Genomic DNA, 21,761 nt, shown 5'->3' on the forward strand with positions numbered 1-21,761 from the left:
GCAACATGCAAGATAACAGAGCTGGCGACTAGGGAGTCCCAGGGAAGGGTTAGACCCACAGTGTGAGTCCTGAGATTGAGGCATTAGACTGAGGACAGCCCCACCTGGGCTTTTCTGTATTGTGAACTGAGGCTGGTGTGTCTCCTGGAATGTCACAGCCAGAAGCAAGGGCATCCCTGGAGGTAAAGCCAGGGAAGGAACAGAAAAGACTCTTGGGCTGAGGATAACAGAAGAGCTTGGGAGACTACAGTCTCCAGATATCTCAAAGTCCAGGTCATTAGAAAACACTGTTAAGGGTATAGAGTTGTTGATTTAGCAAATACACAAAAAGGTACCTAAAATTGAATTTTAAATCAATTACTAATAATTGCCCCCATGCAATTATTCTTTATGGACCTTAAATCCAAATTTATCTGGGTGCCCTGAATCTTTATTGGCAAATTGATATGGAATTTTCTTTCTATTTGCCTGTGTTTTGAAGAAACAAATGTATGGTACTTTAATTTTTAGAACTTGTAATACACATAATACAAAAATTGTACACATTTCTCGGGTAATATGAAGCACATTATTTTTTAAAAAGAAAAGAGAAAGGGCCTCGTGTTCTGTACTGAACAGGAGGAATTGTGTTCTCTTCCCAGTTAGGGAAACTAAAACCTTGCTTGCACCCTGGCCCCGGCGTGGGCTCTGGCAGAGAAACCGCTACCACCAGGGGGCGCTGAATGGTTGCAGGTCAGAGGACTAGAGGCACAGTCGCCTGCTCTTTGATCTAGGTGGCCCTGGGGAGTCCCCAGGGTCAGGACAGATGCCGGAAAAACTGTGTGCAAACCTGGAGCTTTCTTCAAAGTTTGTCCTGCTCTGCTTTCCTTTTCAAAGTCTCAGGACCGCTGTGGCCGGAGGAGTGCGAGGTGCTGGAACCAAGGGATTAGCCCACTGCCTGGGGTGGGGGTGCGGGTGGGGGGTCCCGTCCCTCGGAGTTCCTTTCTCGGTTTAATTCCTCCTGGGGATCCAGCTCCAGTCCTGGAACCCTCAACTCTCAGCTGACTCCAAAGATTGAAGGGGTGGTGATTCGCCTTCTGGGGAGAAGGGAGCGAGACAAGATGGAAGGGAAAGAGCCGCGGAGTGGGTATGGGAGGACAAAGACATTGTGACTTTACCACGCAGCTTGATTTTGTGTCCACACCTTTGACCTAGTGTGTCCTGAGTAAGAGATATTCAGTGAATACTTTCAATTAGTCCAGCACGTAGAGGCCTCCCAGTTCACAGTTATGATCCACCTGTCTTAGGGAAGTGATGCCTGCGGAAAGGGAGGGGCCGGTGCTGGCAGGGAGATCCATTCCTACCCAGGTGCAGACTACAGCCCTGGGCTTCTTGGGGGGGCGGGTGCTTTGAGGGTTGTGGGAGATGAGGTTGGAAGTGTTGGGGGAGGTGGGAGGATGAGGGATATCGTGGTGTAGATCCAGGAATCCTCAGAGTGAAAGAGTCCAGATGGAGGAGAGGACAACAGGAAGAGCCCTGTCCTTAGGACCTTTTAGATAGACTCAGTCAGGGAAGAGCCTCAGCCTGGATGCAGCGAAGACACAGAGAAAGGCAGAGAGGTGACTCAGCTCCCTGTTAATTTTTCACCCATAATTCCTTTCGTGTAAAGGGATTGAGTGGTCTCTGAATGAATCCCTTGGAATAGTAAGACCATAGGTATAGATATCACCTCCTGGTCCTCTCCTCTTCACCCAGAGACTTGTACCCAGCACCTGCCCTGCTCTGTGGCCCCCTCAAGCGGTCGCAAAGGGCTTTCCTTCTGTCCTTGAGAGGCTAGGCCCACCTTGGCTCATCCACAAACATGACATGCTGTGAATTCCCTACAACGTGGGAAAGCTAACTACAACATCTGGGTGTGGAGGAGGGAAAGAGAAAGATTTCTTTAGCACATTTCTTTCTTGCCACTTCCCACCCATACTTCAATCCAGAACGAGGGAGCCTCTCATTCAGTGTGAGGTGGCTGGTGGGTTTTCCTCTGGAACATGGAGGTGCTGGCTCCTTTGGTTTACAGGATGATTTGGGCCACAGACATTTTAGCTTCATGTACTGACTTTTGTGACTCTTACTCCCCCACTTCTAGGCATCAGGGACAGAACAGTTCCAAAGCTGATGTGCAAAAGCCATCACATGGCAGCTCAGGATTCATTGCCAAAGGATCATTTGCACGAGACTGGTGCAGGTCAGGCAAGCAACACCAATGCCAGAAGCCATAAATTCCACAAAAGGCAAGACATTTTGGTTCTGAGTTAATGAGCAAAGAACTTAAGTGCAGGGCGTGTGGGAGCAGCCATTGAAGAGAGGACCATTTGCATAGATGGAGTCCACCAGCATTTCCCAGAATGCTTTTTGTTTTCTACAGTGGTGAGAACTTGTGGCAGAGATGGGTTTCTCAGTGTAGTTCCAGAATGAGTGGTCTTTGCCACAAGACGCTGTCACCAAGTCAGAAAGCAAGCAAGTTAAACCACTGCCTCCCATCCCTGATGGTTTGTTAACAAAGTCTCATGTCCAAATTACAATTCCTGGGAAGGCAACCTTATTTGGAAATAGGGTCTGTGCAAATATCAGAAGGACCTCGAAAGGAAATGATTCATAGGACCACTATCTGAATGAACCCCCAATCCAATGAGATGTGTCCTTCGAAAGACGTTCAGCGGAGATGCACAGAGGAAGAGATGGAGGCAGAGGCTGAGATTAGAATGTTACAGTCACAAGCCAAGGTCACCGGAAGCCATCAGCTGGAAGAGGTGAGACCAGGCTGTTCTCTTGTCTCTGGAGGGAGTGTGGCATTGCCAACACCTTCACTTAGGGGTTGGGTCTTCGGTTGAAAGTTTTTGTTTTAAGTTACCAAGTTTGTGCTCTTATGTTGCAGGAGCCCCAGGGAGTGAGTACACCACCTGCTCACATTGTCTGATTCCTGGGGTGCTTGTTCCACACCCCAGACCCTTCTTCCTTGTGTGACCTTTTTCATCACTCCTTTGAGGTGTCTACCTGGAAGAGAGCCTCATCCCACTGTTGCATTTTCCATACAACACATTCTTATACCGAGAATTTCTTAGTTTTGGAGTAGTGGGATTGGCGGTTGGAGGGAGGATTCCACTCTCCAGCATGGACTCTGGGACTTCTTTTGGTTGGTCAAATATGAGTGAGTGACATCTTGAACCCTTGCAGGTCTGACAGACACCTCTGGTCTAGCAAATCCACAAAGAATCGTGTCTGGATGTATATGTGCCCAAACACGTGGGTGTGTCCCTGAGCTGCTCCTTCATGTCCTGCTCCACACATTGCTTTTAGGAAAGAGTCAACAGAGCCCTGTCATAGCCAGAAATGGTCACCCATCCTGCCAGAATTGCCTTATGACCAGGAAGAATTCGGAATTGAGATCACTCTGAGCATATCCTCCTGAGAAGAGTAGTCATTTCTAGAAGAAGAAGAAGACAGGTTCCTGGGGGCTGGAGAGATGGCTCAGTGGTTAAGAGTACTAGCTGTTCTTCTAGAGGTCCTGAGTTCAATTCCCAGCATGTACATGACAGCTCACAATCATCTATAATTATAGTTCGCATGAATTCTGATTCCCTCTTCTGGTGTGCAGATGTACATGCAGACAAAACACTCATACCCATAAATTAATAAATCTTATAAAAAATAAAAAAACACAAGTCCCTGCCATACATAGCTTTTGTGGCCACCAATCTGTGAACAGTTCACATACTCGTAGCAAAGTGTGGGCTTCTCCAGTGTGTGTTCAGTGGTCTGCATGGACGTCTGTCTCCTCCACCTCCTCTACATACCTCTTCTAGAACTATCTATTTTTTTAAGGAGCTGAGGACCGAACCCAGGGCCTTGCACTTGCTAGGCAAGTGCTCTACCACTGAGCTAAATCCCCAACCCCCCTCTTCTAGAACTTTCTAATGAAGGTTATCACCATATGGTCAGTTTTATAAACTGGAACCCTGAGAGTGTCCCTTGATAGTTTCCATATCGTTTCCCAGATCTATGCGCCCTCCCCACACACCCGAAACCCTGGGTATTATATCCCCTGCTTGTATTTCTTCACTTTTTTCCCTTGCTGTGACAAAATACCTGAGGCTGGGGTACTTATTAAAGAAAGTAAGTTCATTTATTTCATAGTTCTGTAGATTCCAGAGTGTAGCACCAGCATGTACTTGCCCTGATGAGGGCCCTCTGGCTACATCACATGACTGACAACATCATGCTGGACTCACATACAGAGGGGGCAGTCACATGCTGACTTGGAGAAGTTCAGAAGCCAGACTTACTCTCTGGTAACAATTCACACTTGAAGGACTTAACCAGGACCCCTCAAGAACTATATGAAATCCTGCTAAGGCTCACTCTTCCATCATCTATCTTCCACAAGGCCCTGACTACAAAGGCTATGGCATCTCCCAACACTACCACATTGAAGACCAAGCTTCCAACACATCAACCTTTGGAGGACACACAAAAATCATATTCAAACCAGAGCACTGCTTGTCACTCAAATGTCAGTTCAGACAGCTCGTCCCGTCACCATCTCTGATAGGTGCCCGCTTTCCTTCTTCCTGGGGATACTTGTCACATTTGTTTTGTGAGGGCAGAGACCGTGGTTACTTGTTCTCTATAGTCTCCCCAACGCTCCAAACTGCCTGGGCATTGTTGGTGCTGCAGGAGGAATACTGGTCAGATAATTGAGTAAGTAGGTGAATGCATGCTATTTTAATTTTTAAAGTATGTGTGCCGTGTGGAGGCCAGAGGACAACTTTGTGGAGTCGGGTCTCTCCTCCTACCTTTATGTGAGTTCCAGGATTGAACTCAAGTCATCGGGGTCCGCATGTGCCCTTCCCCACTTATCTCCCCAGCTCCAGCTGCCATTTGGAACCACAGTGGTGGTTTCAAGTGGAGGCTCCCTTTGCAGAGTCCAGGGGTCACATCAGAACAGGTGTTCTAGACCAGAGGCTTCCGAGGCCCAGCACCTCGGCGCAGAGGTTCCCACCAGGCATCCTCCAGTGCCTTGAGTCTGGCTGCTAGCTCGATGACAGCATTCTCTGTGTGCTTTGCCATTCCCACCTACCCCCAGGACTTCCAGTTTTGAAAATTCAAGCCTGGAGATTTGAAGAAGAATACAAGGACTTACTTACTCTGTAACTGTTAACATAATGCTCCCCCCCTCTCTCCTCCCTCTCTCTCTCTCCAATCGGCAAGCAAACTGCTGACATCTTGATACCTCACGTCCAAATCTATCAACATCTCCTAATAAGGTCATCCTGTCATGAAACCACAATGCTGCGATCGAAGCCATAGCAGCATACCATCTGCATTTGGGGCTCTGCAGGTTTCCCCCAGACGTCCTTTACAGCGGGATCTTTTTTTTTTTTTTTCAAACTCTGCCCAGGATGCAATCAAGATTTGTGTGTGATGTTTAGCCATTGTGTCTTTAATCTAAATTAGCTCTTCCCTTGCCTTGTTATTGCTGCTGCTTGCTTGTTTTGTGACTTTCCCTTTGTGGAAGAGTCTGCATTAGTTGTAGACACGTCTTTATTAACATGGTTATTAGTGCAGAATCTGGCCTTAGGATTTGGGGCATCAGTTCACTCATTGCGTCAGATTGAGATCAAATAATGTGAGATAGGCTGCTGGTATGAACTTGATCACCAAGCCTCCCTCCATTCTTGTTCATAATCAATATGGGATCCTCCCAGGGTGAAAGGGTCAGTGGGGGGCCAGGTTCCCCCTGTAACTGATGACACTTGACTGGAGAAAATACTGGGGGCTACAGAATGAAGTTTCATTCCTCTTACATCTAGTTGGTTATTTTGTTTCTTCAAGAATTCCAATTAAATAATAATCAGGGAGCTGGGGAGATGAGTTGGTGGCTAAGAGCACTTGCTGCTCTTGCAGAAGACCTGGGTTAGTTCAGAATCATCTGTAACTTCAGTGCTGGGGGATTTGATCACATCTTGCCTCTGAGAGTATTAGGCGTGTGTGTAATGCCTGGTTGTCCTTGTTCATTTTGATGTTCCAACTGTCCCACCTTAGAGCAGCCTGAGGTCAGCTCCTGAATCAGTTTGGCAAGATCACATTTATCTTTGAGTCCTGTTTTACTTTCTGGGTCAGACATGGTATTCTAGGCGCGTGACATGCATCCTTAGCCCCAAACCTAGGATCAACCACTGTTTCAAGGAGCCTTGGTTTCTGTAGTGCTGAGGTGTATAGGACTCAGGGGCAACTGTGCCATGGTTACCAGCTTGTCAGAGCTTCTGTACCCTTCAGTGGACAGAACTCGGGAATCATCCTGTTTCTAGTCATGAGTTCAAACTGGTCTCTCCACCTCAAATTTAACATTGTAGGGATTTTCTCTAACTTTTACTTGCGGCTAGTGTCCTCTATTGTTTTCCAGTAAAGAATGTGTGTGTGTGTGTGTGTGTGTGTGTGTGTGTGTGTGTTTTATACTATATCGTGCAGAAAAGAGTTTCAGAATGATAAGAGTGGTATCAGTAAATCTACTACATACCAGATATCCTCAGAACAAACCCATCAGAGTTCTTCAATTGATTCCTGGATTGGTGTGGGTTTCAGTTCAATATAATATCAGTAGGGCAGTGCTGTGTTGGGGTTCTACCATCAGCCAAAACCACACTCAGCACACAACAGGATTCCAGCCTGTAGTCATGAGCCTCTCTAGTCACCAAGTTAGTAAAACAATAACAGAGACATCTCCTTTGCAGGAGACTGGAAGTTTCACTGCAGCCTCAGAAGACAAAAGGGAGGACATCTTCAGCCTGGGCGGAAAGAAGTTTCGGTCTCTTCATACCCGCTAGGATGGCTGCAATCAAAAGGAAGGGAGGGAGGAAAGAAAGAATGAAGGAAGGAAGGAAAGAAGGCAGGCACACAGGCAAGCCAGCACCAGGGAGGCAGAGCTAGGAGCATTCTAAGTTCCAGGAAAGCCTCGCCTATATTGAGAGACTGTATCTCAAAAAGAAGATGTTCAATGAGCAGGTGGAGAAACTGCAATACTCATACATTGGCTGCTGGTGATGTAAAATGATGTGGCCGGTGAGGGAACAGTTCTGCTAGGAAAACATGCTAGGACACATGCTTACCGTGTGCATGGCTCAAGCTTTGCTCTCCAGTGTTCTCCAAAAGAAAATGTGTAAACAGTTACCATAAGATCTGGTCGCTCATTCCTAGGAACACTCTCAAAGAGTGAGTATGGGCATTCAAACAAAGATTTGCATCTGAGCATCTGAGCAGCACTGTTCACAAGACCAGACTAAATTGTGGAAGATGCCCACATGTCCATCAGTTGGTGGACGGACGAAGAGGCTACAGAACACCCATATGACAGATATTTAATCCTAAAAAGGAAACCAGTACTGAGTGGTGCTGGGAATGGATAAATCTTGAAGAGAAGCCAGCCACAAAAGTATCTGTATTGTATATACATGAGGCATCTATATAATTCTATATACATGAGGCATCCAGAATGGGCAAATCCACAGACATGAAGCAGTTCCATGGCTGCTGGGGCTGAGGAAGGGAAATGAGAAGGGATTGATAATTGGGAATAAGGTTTCTCGTAACACATACACAACCTAGTGAATATCCTAAAGTTACTGAACGTATACTTTAAAGTGATTAAAATGGACATTTTATGTTGCATGAATTTTGCCTCAATTTAAAGAGTATGTGCTTTCTCTGTTTATGTGTATGGGTATTTTGCCTGCATGTATGTCTGTGTGCCTGGATCAAAAGAGGGTATCAGAACTGGAGTTTCAGAGGATTGTGACTCACCATGTAGGTTCTGGGAACAGAACTCACTGCAAGAGCAGGGAGTGCTCTTAACTGCTGAGCCACGACTCCAGTCTCCAGTCCCATGCACCCCATTGTTTTCTTTGAGATATAGTCTCACTATGTAGCCAGCAATGGCTTTGAGCTTCTGATCCTCCTGCCCCAGTGGTCCTAGTGCTGGGATTACAGGTGTGAGTTGCCACACGCAGACTAAAATCATGTACTGTGATCAACAGAAGGCACAGAAGTCAGCTCTTGGCTTGCAGCATTTCATAATCTGCCAATGCCAAACTCTCCCCCCCAAAAGATACCTCCAAAGCTGCGGTTGCCCTAACAGACAGGCAGGAGGGCCGACTGCAGGATAATCTCACTCCCACTTGGAACCTTGTCCTGCACTTTCTCATAACCTTCAGGATCAGGAGGATGTAGAGGATCCAGAAGGAGCTCCATATTCCCCATAGCCCAGCAACAAGGCATATCTATCCAGCGTCGGTAGATTCCACAGAAACCAACCACAGGAGGGTTCCATGTGAAGGAAAAATGTTCTAGCACAAGAAGGGAAGAGAGTAAGTAGTAGGGGCTGTCGGTGGATAGCAAAGTTTAGGGTAAGAAGCAAAGGAGGAAATGCTGAACTTAATATTGAAAAGAGAAAAATTAGAGTGTGTGGGTGTGTCAGTTATGTGAAAAGAGGTACACAGATACAAAAGAGAAACATGGTGGGAGGGGGAGGCAGGGCGATGAGGCTTGTATACCTCGTCTCCATTTCACTTTAGAACCACACATATGTTTAGCAGATTCAAAAGCTAAAACTGGATTTTGGAAGGATGGAGTAATGCAAACAGACCCTACTCATCTGTTATGGAGTAAAGAGACAGAGGTGGGGGGTATTGTTGACTGAAGTGAGGAGTGTGAAGTGATCATGGAGACAGGTGACCTTTAGGGCTCTTATGAAAATACTTAATGTGGTCGGCATAATTTGGCCGAAGCCTGCAACTCCAGATATCTTGACAGAAGCCACGTTAATGGGGCGAGCAACCTTCTGACCACAAGACCCTCAAGGGACTTTTTCAGTAAACCATTCTATAGCTCTATTTGGGCTTCCAGGGCTGGTGAGCTCAGGCCTTGAGGTCCCCCAAGGTAAGAATTACCACTTCCTGTAAAAAGTCACATGCATCTTGGTTCCCACTATGGCCAAAAATCAAATCAGACTCTGCATATCTCACCCTCAAGTCCTCCACAGACAGTCCTTCAAATCCAAGGTACTTCGCAAGCATTTACATGGGTTGGAGGTGGATGATGAGTAGGAAATGGGGATAGGCGGGGGCAGGGGATAAGGTAGGCAGTGGGGGGATGGAATGTGGTGGAGGATGGGGATGGAGGTTGGAGTGGGGGAATGAGGCAGAGGGTAAGGATGGGGGAACAGGATAAGGGAATGTGGCAGAGGGATGGGAATGTGGTGGAAGTGGCAGATTGGGTAGAAATGAGGGGTGAGGATGGGGGTGAGGTGGAGGGGTGGGGATGGGAGTGAGGGATGAGGATGGGGTGGGAGTTGGGGATGGGGTGGAGGTAGGGATGTGTGCAAGGTGATTTCCTGCATGGCTGGGTGATTTTAACCATAGACTTTTTCAGGGTTAACAGATTTGTTACCCAGCTTTTCTTTGTTGTGCCAAAATATCTTACTTAAAGGGGGAAATACTGATTTTGGCTCACTGTTTCCGAGGCTTCAGTTCATGGTTGGCCCAGGCACTTCAGTGCCTGTGGTGGGAACATGGAGCAGAGGAAGTTGTTCACCTCAAGGTGCTAGGAAAGAAAAAAAAAAGAGGTAGGGGAATGGAAAGGAAGGAAGGAAACAGGATTCCAATATCCTCCCACTTTAAAACAGAACATTTTATGTATTATTTTGTATGTATGATGGAAGGCAGGGTGGCACAGGGGCTGTGGCATATGAGTGGAATCAGAGGATGGATTGCTCAAGCTGGTTCTTTGCTTCCACCATGTGGATCTCAGGGATCAAACTCAGGCCCTTAGACTTGTCAGCGAGTGCCTTTACCTGATCAGCCATCTTGCCTAGCCCCAGGATGCCTTTCAAAGGCACACCCTCAGTGGTATAAATTCTTCTATGCTGCTTCACCTCCTGATTTTTCTACCACCTCCAAAAGTTCCGCAAGTAGGCAAAAGAAACTTCTATAACATGAGACTTTGGGGAAACTTTGTTACCAAAGTTGTGAAGGGAAGACACTGGGACTTGATAACTGTTACAAGTCAGGCTTTGACATTGGTCCTCAATAAGCCAATTAAAGAAGTAAAAATGAGGCCGGGCGGTGGTGGCGCACGCCTTTAATCCCAGCACTCGGGAGGCAGAGCCAGGCGGATCTCTGTGAGTTCGAGGCCAGCCTGGACTACCAAGTGAGTTCCAGGAAAGGCGCAAAGCTACACAGAGAAACCCTGTCTCAAAAAACCTAAAAAAAAAAAAAAAAAAAAAAAAAGAATGAAAACAGACCCGAGCTCTGGGAATTGCCTGCACAGGGCTGGAAACTGAGCTGCTGGAAGCCTCGGTGCCCTCCCCCCTCTCCACAGAATGGCTGGGGTTTGTGTTAAATCCCTGAACTCACTTGGTAGTCCAGGCTGGCCTCGAACTCACAGAGATCCGCCTGGCTCTGCCTCCCGAGTGCTGGGATTAAAGGCGTGCGCCACCACCCGGCTAAGAGACCATCTTTAAGGCATGTTCACCTTAAACTACGCTAAATAAGTAGGAGGAATAATTAACCCACTAATGAGACAATTTTTTCTTTCCCAGCATTCCTCCCTCCCAGCTCAGTCCCCGATGAGCTGCCATAAAATTTGGCTAAGTCTGCCTGAGTCCTGACTCAGACAAGTGTAACTTTTCTTTCATTTTCTTTTCTTTTCCTTTTTTTGTCTTTCTCTTTTAAATGCTGGCCAGAGCCTAAAAATGCTTGCTTATTTATTTAGGGGGAAGAGGCATGCTTTGGGCATCCTTGCTCTTTCTCTAAAACTCAAACTCCCTCCTTGCTATGTGTCTGCTTGTCTGCCATGTGGTTGACTTCCACAGCAGCTTAACTCAAACAGCGTGGCTTCCCCTTCCCCTTTCTTCTCCATCAAGCAACTGCCATGATTTTTAATTTGCCTGCCTTGGGATTCTTCTTTTAAACTCTAGTGAACCTGTCCTCAAGCTCCTGTTTGAGTCTGTCCTTGATTCTTTATAATAAGGCTAAGAACTCCAAGAGGGCCCCCCCAGTTTCTTTGGTATTATATAGTGACTCTGGTGAAACTCCCCAAAATTTCTAGTAAGAAGATCAAGCATGCGCGCGCGCGCGCGCGCGCGCACACACACACACACACACACACACACACACACACACACACGTTGAGACATATAGTCCAAGCTGGTCTTAAACTCATGAGGACCCTGAATTTCTGAGCTTTCTGCCTCCATCTCTTGATGGCTAGGATCACAGTCATATGCTACCGTGTTTCGTGAGCTGCTGAGCCGGCTCTGGGTGTCGTCGACAAGTGCTCTGTCAGTGGACCGCAAGTCTACTCCCAATGATGTACCTTAAGAAAACACACAGAAACAGAGATACAGAACTGAAGGGACTTAGGACGTGACACCCCACTGCGTGCTACTACCTTGACATAAGGATTCTACTTAGTATGAAGCCCTTGGAAAGAACAAGGTAACAAAAGATGATTTGGCCTTCCCATTCTTTCTTTCGAAAACAAGAAATAAAAGCTGCCTCCCTTGCATGGACAATGCTCTCCCCTATCAGGAGCAAAGCAGCATTCTTATATCGAGGATAAAAAGCTACAGCTGAGAAAATTCTGTACAAACAAATCTTGTTCAGCCAACCTTATCTGCCTCCTTGCTTTTCCAACTTTTTTTCAGAGGCAGGGTTTCTCTGTTTAACAGTCCTGGCTGTCCTGGAACTTGCTTTGTAGATCAGGCTGGCCTCAAACTCACTGAGATCCACCTGCCTCTGTCTCCCAAGGGCTGGGTGGCGGCCTCCGCAGCTGCCACCACCACACCCAATTAACTCTTAGCTCAAGCCTCTTTGACTACAGACAAAGAAACCTGGGACAAATGGCTAACTGAGGTGACTATTAGCATATCAAAGCAGAGCAGGCCAGCTCTCCCAGCGTCACACCATACCTGTAGCTCTTCCCAGCCCTTCTCACCTGCCCCCTGCCCTAAACCTCTCCAGCCCAGGGGTTAGATTGCTTCTCTTCCCCCAGCTAATCTATTTCCTATATAACCCAGCCATTTTGGCCACATAGTCATCTTGGTCTCTTGGTTCTCTTAGCCCTTTGGTCCACGGCTCCTCTCTTGGCCAGCTTGCCCTCTTTTCTCTTCTTTTGCTCTCCTAGCCTCTTTCCTCTTATGACCCGGTTCAGTGTGGACCCTTCCAGATGCCTTGACTGAACCCTCCCTCATGTCTACACTAAAACCCTTCTCCTCAACCGTACCTAGGAGCGGTCATATCCTCATTTTCATTCAGCCTAATCATATTTGGGCAATTTACTATTTATTCTTGGTCCAACTCAGTATATGACTGTTTATGTCTAATTGCTTCTTTGGGTCTTCAGTTCTGCTGTGGTTTGACAGTGTCCCCCAAATTCATGTGTTGGGATTTGAATGTCTAGTGCAGCATCAGTGTTAAGAGGTGGGGCCTAATAGGTCATGCTTGGGTCCTAAGGGTGGCCCTCACAGACTCATCAATGTCAATGTGGAAGAGGTCTGGGGAGGAGCTTCTTTTGCTGCTCACGTTATGTTAAGTCCTGACACTCAGGGGACCATCTTGGATGCAGAATGGACTCTCAGCAGACTACAATCGAATCAAACCTTGGACTTCCCAGCCTCCAGAACTATAAGAAATAAATTTGGACACTCTAACAGTTACCCAGTCTGTGGTATTTGTTATCAGCACCAAATGGACCTAGACAATTTCCTTCTATGGGCTCTGGTGTCACACAATATTATTAAAGCATCTGCAGGTCATTTCTCTGTCAGTCACCTGTGTTAGTTTAAATCTTGGGCTCAGCTGAAAACGCTGAACTGTGTCAGTTACTTTTCTGTGGGCTGTGATAAGTTATCCTGACAAAAGCAACTGGAGGGAGGAGGGGTTGATTTTGGCTTTCCGTTTGGCAGGAAAGTGAAGGCCGCAGAGGACGAAGCACCGGCTCAGGCTGGGTCTCACGTCAGGGAGAGGAGTGATGAGTGCTGCTCAGCTCTCTCTCTCTCTCTTCTGGTGTGAAGTCTCAGACACAAACCTGGGAAAGAGGCCACACACTTTCAGGTTGACTCTCCCCACCTTAGTTAGCCCAATCAAGATGATCCCTCCCAGGCATGCCCAGAGGCTAACCTCATACCTCACAGGTATGCCCAGAGGCTAACCTCACACCTCCCAGGCATGCCCAGAGGCTCATCTCCAGGGTGAATCCAGATCCTGTCAGGTTGACAATTAACATTAACTATCACAAGGGTAGAGGTAAAATTGTGTTTCTTCTATGGTAAAAGCCAAGGAATGCTACAGAAGGTCAAGACCACCAGGACCCAGGAAGAGGCAAGGGATTCTTGCAGAGAATGTGGCCTTTACAACGTCTGGTTTTTGGACCCTCAGCCTCCAATGCTGTGAGAATAAATCTCTATCATCGATGCTACCAGTTTTTTATCATTGCAACAGTGGCCCAAAGAGAAGGAACACCACAAGGCAGTATTCTGGAATTTTCTAATGACTCTCAGGGGGCTTGGGCCCTTGGGATGTGACTTTCAGAAGCAGTTCTTGACCTTTTTTTTTCTGCTCTCAGATGTGAGACTGGGAGGCCAAAGAGGTTGGAGCCGTGGTTCTGCCCTGACCCCCTTGGGAAGATAAGGCCCTAGTCAAGTAGTGTCCCTTCATGGCCGGCCTTGGTTAGGAGCACAGAATGTACTGGACTTTGAAAATTGCTACTTTCCAGGGGCCTATTGTGAAAGGGTTACTTTCCCCTCCCCTTGCCTGAAGCCGGTGGATTTTCCCTCATCTTCAGAACCAGTCTGATCTGGCTTCTGGAGTAAATGCTGTGGAAGTGTAGTGCCTAGGCCTGGATCCCAGCAGGCCGCAGTTCTAATACTAGCCCCTGCTCTGGTCTCCAGCAACTCACCACTTTCCAGGTGAGAGTTCCGGACAGTCCTCGCTGGCTCCAGGATGGCTTCTCCTCCTGGTAAGTTGAAGGCGTGGGTATTCCATCGCCCTCCCGTCAGCAGATCTTCTTTATCCCTTCAGTTCTCTGAGAGAATCTGGGGGAATGTTTGGGTTTTCAGTTTGCTTCATTTCTATCTTCTGAGGATGGAAGCAACCCATGGCTTTTTACTGTTTTTTTTTTTTTTGGTTTTTCGAGACAGGGTTTCCCTGTGTAGCTTTGCGCCTTTCCTGGAACTCACTTGGTAGCCCAGGCTGGCCTCGAACTCACAGAGATCCACCTGGCTCTGCCTCCCAAGTGCTGGGATTAAAGGCGTGCGCCGCTGCCGCCGCCCGGCTTTACTGTTTTTTGTGATGGCTTTTTCTCAGAATTCTACATGGTTTCATAATAAGAGTGTCTCCTTGCTATGTCGTTGGGTTTTTCAAAGATATTTTTGCTTTTGTCTGATGAAAGTTATACAGATACAGACACGGAGTAGGAAAAACATGAAATAGTGGAAAATTTCAAAGGGCCAGAATTCTATGCAGTCTCTAGAGCAGTGATAGTCTGGTTCGCGACTTTGACTTTCCTCCTAGAATTATGTTTGCTTCCTTTTCTTTGTTATTACTATTATTCTGTGATGAGGGTTTCAACACACAGCAAAGGATGGCCTCAAATTCACAACTCTCCTGCCTCAGTCTCCCACCAAAATTTCTTGAATTCCCCAGCAACCTATTCTGCATCTGACCTTCCTGGCTGGTGGTTACCCTTCTTTATATTCCACTGAGCATATTTTTATCTCGTCCTCAACAGTTGCTTCCTGTGTGTTTCCCTGTCTTCTTGTGACCTTGTAAACAATCTGATACTCAGAGCTCAGCTGTGACTTTGATGGTTTCCTAGAATGTAGGCTCAGCTCAAGAGTGGAGCTGTGGGAAAGTGGACCATCTGTGAACTGGATTCTTGCCCATGTGGTTTGCTGTCCCAGGGGTTGTATGTACGGCTCAGCTGAGCTTTCTAGCACATGAGCTCCGTTACCCTGTGATCTTGGCTCTCACAGTGACAGGTGACTCCCAGGAAGAGCCTCCCGAAGCTGACATCTAGGAATCTTCCCAATTGACCTTTGCTCTTTGAAAAAGCATGCCAGTAGACACCCATCGTGGGCCACGGAGGGAAGCATGGAGAGACAAAGATGATCTCTAGCCTCAAATTACTGCTTTGTCACCCTCTCTGATCTCTTAATTATGTGTGGCTAAAACTCAGGGGGAGGATGAAGAGTTAGTGATTGGTTAGGATTGCTGTGGTCACCGTCTGTGTCTATGAAAGGATAACTCGGTGGTTTAGGAGGCTGGCTGGTCAGCAATGTGACCTCAGAGGTCAAGGGATCTGAGTCCAAATTTGTGGTTGTCATTCACTGGGTGACCTTGGGCAAGCTGCCTTTCTGTGTTTTTCATTTCCTCACCCTTAAACTGACACTGACAGGCTCTACCTCAGGATAATTGGGCGTCTCTAAGTGAGCTGATGTACATGAAGCTCTTTGACCCAGTGCTAGGAATATCATATTGAACAGACAGGGCCGCTGGAGGGAGACAGAAGCGGGTGGAGGGAGAGAAGTGGAGACCATGAATGTGGCAACTTCTGCTTTGAGGGAGGAATGATCCCCCTCTGCACTATGTGCAGGTTGTATTTCCAGGGGAAGAGTCTTTGGGGCTTCATATGTGGTTTATAAGAGTTGAAAGCCAAGACTTCGGCTAATAAATGAGGAAAGAGTGGTGACATTATATAATCACAGTCTGGGCATGGTGGCACATATCTATAACCCTAGCTCTGGGCTGACAGAGCCTGGAAGACTTGGAGGCCAGTTTTGGCTACATAATGAGTTCAAGGCTAATTAAGCTACAAAGTCAGACCCCACCTAAAGAGGAAAAAAATCACCAATGTTATGTCCATGGTAAATTCCTGGGCCATGATGAGTAATAGTGTTCTGGTTACTCTATATGTAATTATTATTATATTATATACATGCATTCACACACATACAATTGATAAAAAGTAAATGAATGCTTATTTATTTTTCATCTTTTCTGAAAGTTTAACATCTAAAAAATAACAACAACAAAAAAAGAGCTGGGTGCTGTGGTGCATGCCTTTAATCCCAGAGGCAGTCTGATCTCTGTGAGTTCGAGGACAGACTGGTCTACATAGCAGGTTCCAGGACAGTCAGGGCTACATGATCCTGTCTCAAAAAGCAAGACAAAACAAAACCAAACCCTAAAAACAAACAAACAAACAAACAAACAAACAAAAAAGAATACAAAAAAGTTTGGGGAGATGGTTCAGAGGCTGAGTGTACTTGCTGCTGAGTGTGAGGACCCGAGTGTGATCCACACTTCCTCCAACAAGGCCACTTCAACAAAGCCCACCTCCTAATAGTGCCACTCCCTATGAGATTATGGGGACCAATTATATACAAGGTGACGGGAGAGAACTGACTCCTCAGGTGGTTCTCTGACCTTCATATCTAGTCCATGGCATGTGTTCCACCTCTCTCTCTCTCTCTCTCTCTCTCTCTCTCTCTCTCTCTCTCTCACACACACACACACACACACACACACACACACACACACACACACTGTCTTAGGGTTTTTATTACTATGAAGAAACACCATGACCATGGCAACTCTTATAAAGAAAACATTTAATTGAGGGGGCTTGATCACAGTTTCAGAGGGTCAGTCCATTATCATCATGATGGGGAGCATGGCATGCAGGCAGATGTGGTGCTAGAGCTGAGAGTCCTACATCTTGCAGGCAATAGGAAGTTGACTGACACCCTGGACTGTATCCTGAGCATAGGAAACCTCAAAGCCCGCCCCCACAGTGACACACTTCCTCCAACAAGGCCACTCCAACAAAGCCCACCTCCTAATAGTGCCACTCCCTATGAGATTATGGGGACCAATTATCTTCAAACTATCATACATACCAAATGAAAAATAATTTTAAAAGGATAAAAAATTGGGAGTGAAACCTTACTTTGAGATGAATGCTAGCAAAGAGTTGTCACTGACTCCCCTTGGGCTTCCTCCCCGGCTCTGCCTTTCAGAGAATTGGAGAATCGGGAAGCCTCTGCTTTAAAGATGCCACCATAGTCTTTCTGGCTACACTTCCTGTAGGAATCTCCTTTATGGATATCTGGTCTACCATGGGGTGAGTAATGTTCTCTATACTTGAATTATACTTGGTTTACTTGATAGTTGGAAGAATACCCCACTAGCGTTTAATAGATTCCTGAATATTGACACTGCTAACATGCCACTAATTTTACACCTGATAATTGTCTAGAATAGACCAAAGAAAATGGGTTTCAGGAAAGAGCCTGTGTTCAAGCTGTGGGAATTTCACATATGTACCAAACATGGAGTCTGTGTGAAAGCCTCTCTCTTTCTCTCTCTCTCTCTCTCTCTCTCTCTCTCTCTCTCTCTCTCTCTCTCTCTTCTAAGATCATCTGATTAACTGTCGCACCTACTCAAGTGAGGCTATAAAGTGGTTGTCACATTAGGGAACCACAGAAAGCAGGAAGTCAAGACCTCTGCCTCTGAGGAAATAACCCAAAATCACAAAGAGTGTACAGTGTATTATCTCTCTTAATCCCACTGGTGTGCTGGGAATAATTCCTTGCCACTCAAAGTACACAGAGATGCTCATTTTGTGGAAAGGAGAAATGAGATCGGTTACCAGCTCTTGATGACGGGAGAAATGACTGTCACATAATGAAGGGATACAGACAGAGGAGAAATCTAAAGATGACTCTGTCTCTAACGGCAGCTGCAGCAAGAGGCATGTGACCAGGCATAGTAGTACATGGCACTAGGCAGGTTAAAGCAGGAGAGACCACAAATTCAAGACCAGCCTGGCTACATAGTGAGTGCCAGGATGGCTTGGGATATATAACAAGACTCCATCTCAAAAAACAAAAAAAAATTAATTTTTAAATTAATTTATTAATTAAAAATGGCAAAAAAAATGCCCCATATTTCTTCTCACCTGCTAATTCAAATTGTCTGATGGGGATTGCCTAAAGGGAGGTGAGAGAAGGCTTCACAGCTGGGCACTTCAGATTCATGGCAAAGGAAGGCAGGAATTGAATGTTGTTTTGAAAGAATGGTGTGCTATGCATACAATGTTTCCCAAGTCTGAAGTTTCAATACAAATGTATTTTGGAAACTTGAAAAGCACTAAAGCCTTTTAACAAAACATCTGTCAAGGTATTTCTGTCAGGGTTCCCTAGAGGAACAGAACTGATAGAATGAATATATATAGTGGTTTTTTGTTTTGTTTTTCGAGACAGGGTTTCTCTGTGTAGTTTTGGTGCCTGTCCTGGATTTCACTCTGTAGACCAGGCTGGCCTTGAACTCACAGAGATCTGCCTGGTTCTGCCTCCCGAGTGCTGGGATTAAAGGCGTGCACTGCCGCCGCCCGGCTAGTTTATTAAGCCAGCTTATATTGAAATCGTAACAAGAACTGCCCCATACCCGCAAGGCTGGCAACCCTTGATTGCTGAGTCCTTGAGGAGGGCATTTTAGCAGTCCCAGCCTGGCACTGAAAACCTGGAGGGGTCCTGGGGAGTTCCTGGACAGAGTTCATGACAGAAGCTTAGAAATGCTGGTTCTGATTTCAGAGAAGTTATGTGGGCAAGATGGGATATCAAGGGAACAAAGGCGAATGATCTTCCCTCTCTTTGCCCTTTTGAAGTCTGAGCCGCTCTCAGAAGGTGCCCCCCCCCCCCCATTTGAGGTGGGTCTTCTCACATCAGTTGAAGCAATCAGGACTGTTCTTGAGGTACTTCTAACCTGTGGCAAGCTGACATTGAAACCAACCAGTGAATATTTATTAAGTGCTGCTGAATCGCATACAGTGCTCTGTGTGCCTGTTATATACCGCCTCACTGGATCCTCACGGCAGGGCCGTGATGCAAAGGCCGTTTCTGTCATCTCCATGTTCTAAAAAAGGAGGGGAGCCACTTCCTGCAGGTGTAGGCTCACTTTCAGCATTTGGTTGGTTCTGGCTATTCTACTTCAGATCTCACTCTGTTCCTCTCAGTCCTCTTTCCTTTTTCTTTTTCTTTTTTTTTATTCTGGGCACCTGTCACCAGCTGCCCTTCTATGACAGAAGCAGCCTCCCACCCCCATTGCAGTGGGTATTTGTAGCCGTCTGAAAAAGTCTGCTTCTCAGAAAGGAACCTAGAGCTGGCAGGGGCCAGGGCACCAACAGGAAGCGGATCCTGAGAGTGTTCATTGAAGTTGCCCTCAGATGATGAAGTGGTTCCAGGGTTGGAACAAAGGCTTGGATGCCATTTGTCTTAGTCAGAGTTACTATTAGTTAGTTAGTAACCCATTAGTTAGGGTTACTATTGCTGTGATGAAACACCATGACCAAAAGCAAGTTGGGGAGGAAAGAGTTTATTTCACTCACAGTTCCTATAACAGTTCATCATCAAAAGCAGTGAAGGCAGGAACTCACACAGGGCAGGAACCTGGAGGCAGGAGCTGATGCGGAGCCATGGAGGGGTGCTGCTTACTGGCTTACTTCCCATAGCTTGCTCAGCCTGCTTTCTTATAGAACCCAAGACCACCAGCCCAGGGATGGCTTCACCCACAATGGGCTGGGCCCTCCCCATCAATCTCTAATTAAGAAAATGCCTTCCTGGCTTGCCTACAGCCTGATCTTATGGAGACATTTTCTCAATTGAGATTCCCTCCTCTCTGATGACTTTAGTTTGTGTCAAGTTGACATAAAAATCAGCCAGTGTGCCATTGTAAAAACACTTACCGATAAAGACTGTCCTGGACAGTGCACTGCCCACGTAGGCTGCACCCTGGTAGAGTTAAGGCTGGGGGACCTGGTCCGAAGATGCACGCGGGTTGCCTGATGTCCAAAGCACGGACGTTTTGACTGCCTAAAGTACTGTTCAGGAAGGTCTGTGAGGCACGGTGGTCTTGGGGCTGCACACCAGAGTCTGTGAGACACTTGAGTCATGGAACTTGCCCCTCAGCCTTCTGGTTATGATTTGGCTTCCTGGGCACCTTGGCTTGTGTTGAGACAAAGCCCTGTTGATCAGAAGCCAGTGGGTTGGTAGCTTTGGAAGCTGAGGTTCTCAGAATGAGCTCAACTAACATGACTTGCTCTTCCAGGCCTGTGTATCACGCCTCTGGGCCTCCAGGGCTGATGACTCTCCTTGGGATTCCCCTGGGGGAGGAAGTTTCAGAAGCCCTTGGGGAACAAGCAATCTCTGTCTTCCAGGTTTTGTGCAGACTCAAGCTGAAGGTCTTCAAGCTCATGCTGGGCATTGCTCGCAGCCACCCTGCCTCCTCATGCTTTCTTTGCAGTCTGCTGAAGCCCTAGCTTCTCTTCTGATGGTGAGCAGGAAGCTGTCTGGCTTTCCTGCTGGCCACAACAGATATTCATTTTATACAAAAATGTAACAGTAATTTTGTTGTGTTGTTGTTTTTCGAGACAGGATTTCTCCGTGTCACAACAGCTCTGGCTGTCCTGGAACTCGCTTTGTAGACCAGGCTGGCCTTGAACTCATAGAGATCATTTGCCTTTGCCTCCTAAGTGCTGGGATTAAAGGTGTACACCACCACTGCCTGGCTGAACTGCATTTTTAAGTTGTACAAACTGAGCCCAGGCCACAACTCAGAGCCTTCCACGGCTCTGAAAGAGGTGAATGGGCAGGGAGAGAAGGCCGGTAAAGGAGCGGGGTCAGAGGAGCTAGCCATGTAAGGGACTGGGGTCAGGTCTGAGGATACTCACAGGATTATGGAGGCCATGGGTCATTTGGCAGTGGAGATGCCTGTCTGATAACCCAAAGCACATGCTTCTGCGATGTGAACTCTCTGTCTCTCTGTGACTCCCAAACTTCAGAAATGCCTATGACATTTGTGGCTGCCAGTGAACTGTAGACTTTGTGGGACTCTGAGAAGGGACAGAGGGATGGAGGGGGAAAGCAGAGGGCTGTACTCAAGGGGGCTGTGGAGGGTCAGTGGTCCAGCTCTGGTGACCTAGGAATCCTCCTGTCTCTACCTCCCTGGTCCTGGGAATACAGACCCTGCTTTGCCATACTCATTTTTTCCCCAAGGGTCCTGGGGATCTGAACTCAGATCTTTCTGTTTGCACATGGACTTTACAGGCTGAGCCATCTCTCCAGTCTCTAGGCTTTATGGATCTCTATGTTATTACTGAAGGCTTGGAGAAGGCACCAAGGATGCAGCTCTGGGTAATTCTAACCTGTGGTCCCACCATAGGCTTTTCGTTCCCAATGGGCCATGGCCTGCTGTCTGCATCCACAGGTTTCAGTGAGAGTTCCTCTGTCTGGGGTCCAGGAACCCAGCCTGTCCTCCAACAGTCTTCTCTGGGCCCGATGAAAGGGTGAGGAGTTACCGGATTCTCAGTTCTCAGGATTGCAGTTCTAACTGGTACTGAGCAAGCGTTCTCCTCTGTATCAAGGCATAGGCTGTTTTGAAGGCTCTCAGTACAAGTTGTCAAACTGCCTTCTGGAAACCACACACAGCTTAATGCTGGCAGGCACCCACTTGATAAATCTCTGCCAACTTGGTATGAAAAAGAAATTTTGTTTCATTTCCACTTTGATTACGTGTGAGATGTGTTTAAAAATATACATATTACTTATTTTGAATGGGGTTAGTAATCATGAAAATGATTTGAAATGTCATCCAATTTCTGTTTGGTTGTGAGAAAAC

The 21,761-nt window shown here is 46.8% G+C and overlaps 1 long non-coding RNA gene across 1 annotated transcript; it reads left to right on the forward strand.

Moving 5' to 3' along the window:
* Positions 1-768: 768 nt before the first annotated feature.
* LOC128117964 (uncharacterized) lies at positions 769-9,047 on the forward strand. The gene is made up of 3 exons (XR_008220964.1): positions 769-908; positions 2,120-2,783; positions 6,765-9,047. It is a non-coding gene; the product is annotated as an uncharacterized LOC128117964 (long non-coding RNA).
* The last annotated feature ends 12,714 nt before the right edge of the window (positions 9,048-21,761 follow it).

The sequence above is a fragment of the Peromyscus californicus genome, unplaced genomic scaffold (assembly GCF_007827085.1).
Source record: "Peromyscus californicus insignis strain IS unplaced genomic scaffold, ASM782708v3 Scaffold_21__1_contigs__length_65335640, whole genome shotgun sequence".
NCBI classification, from domain to species: Eukaryota; Metazoa; Chordata; class Mammalia; order Rodentia; family Cricetidae; genus Peromyscus; species Peromyscus californicus.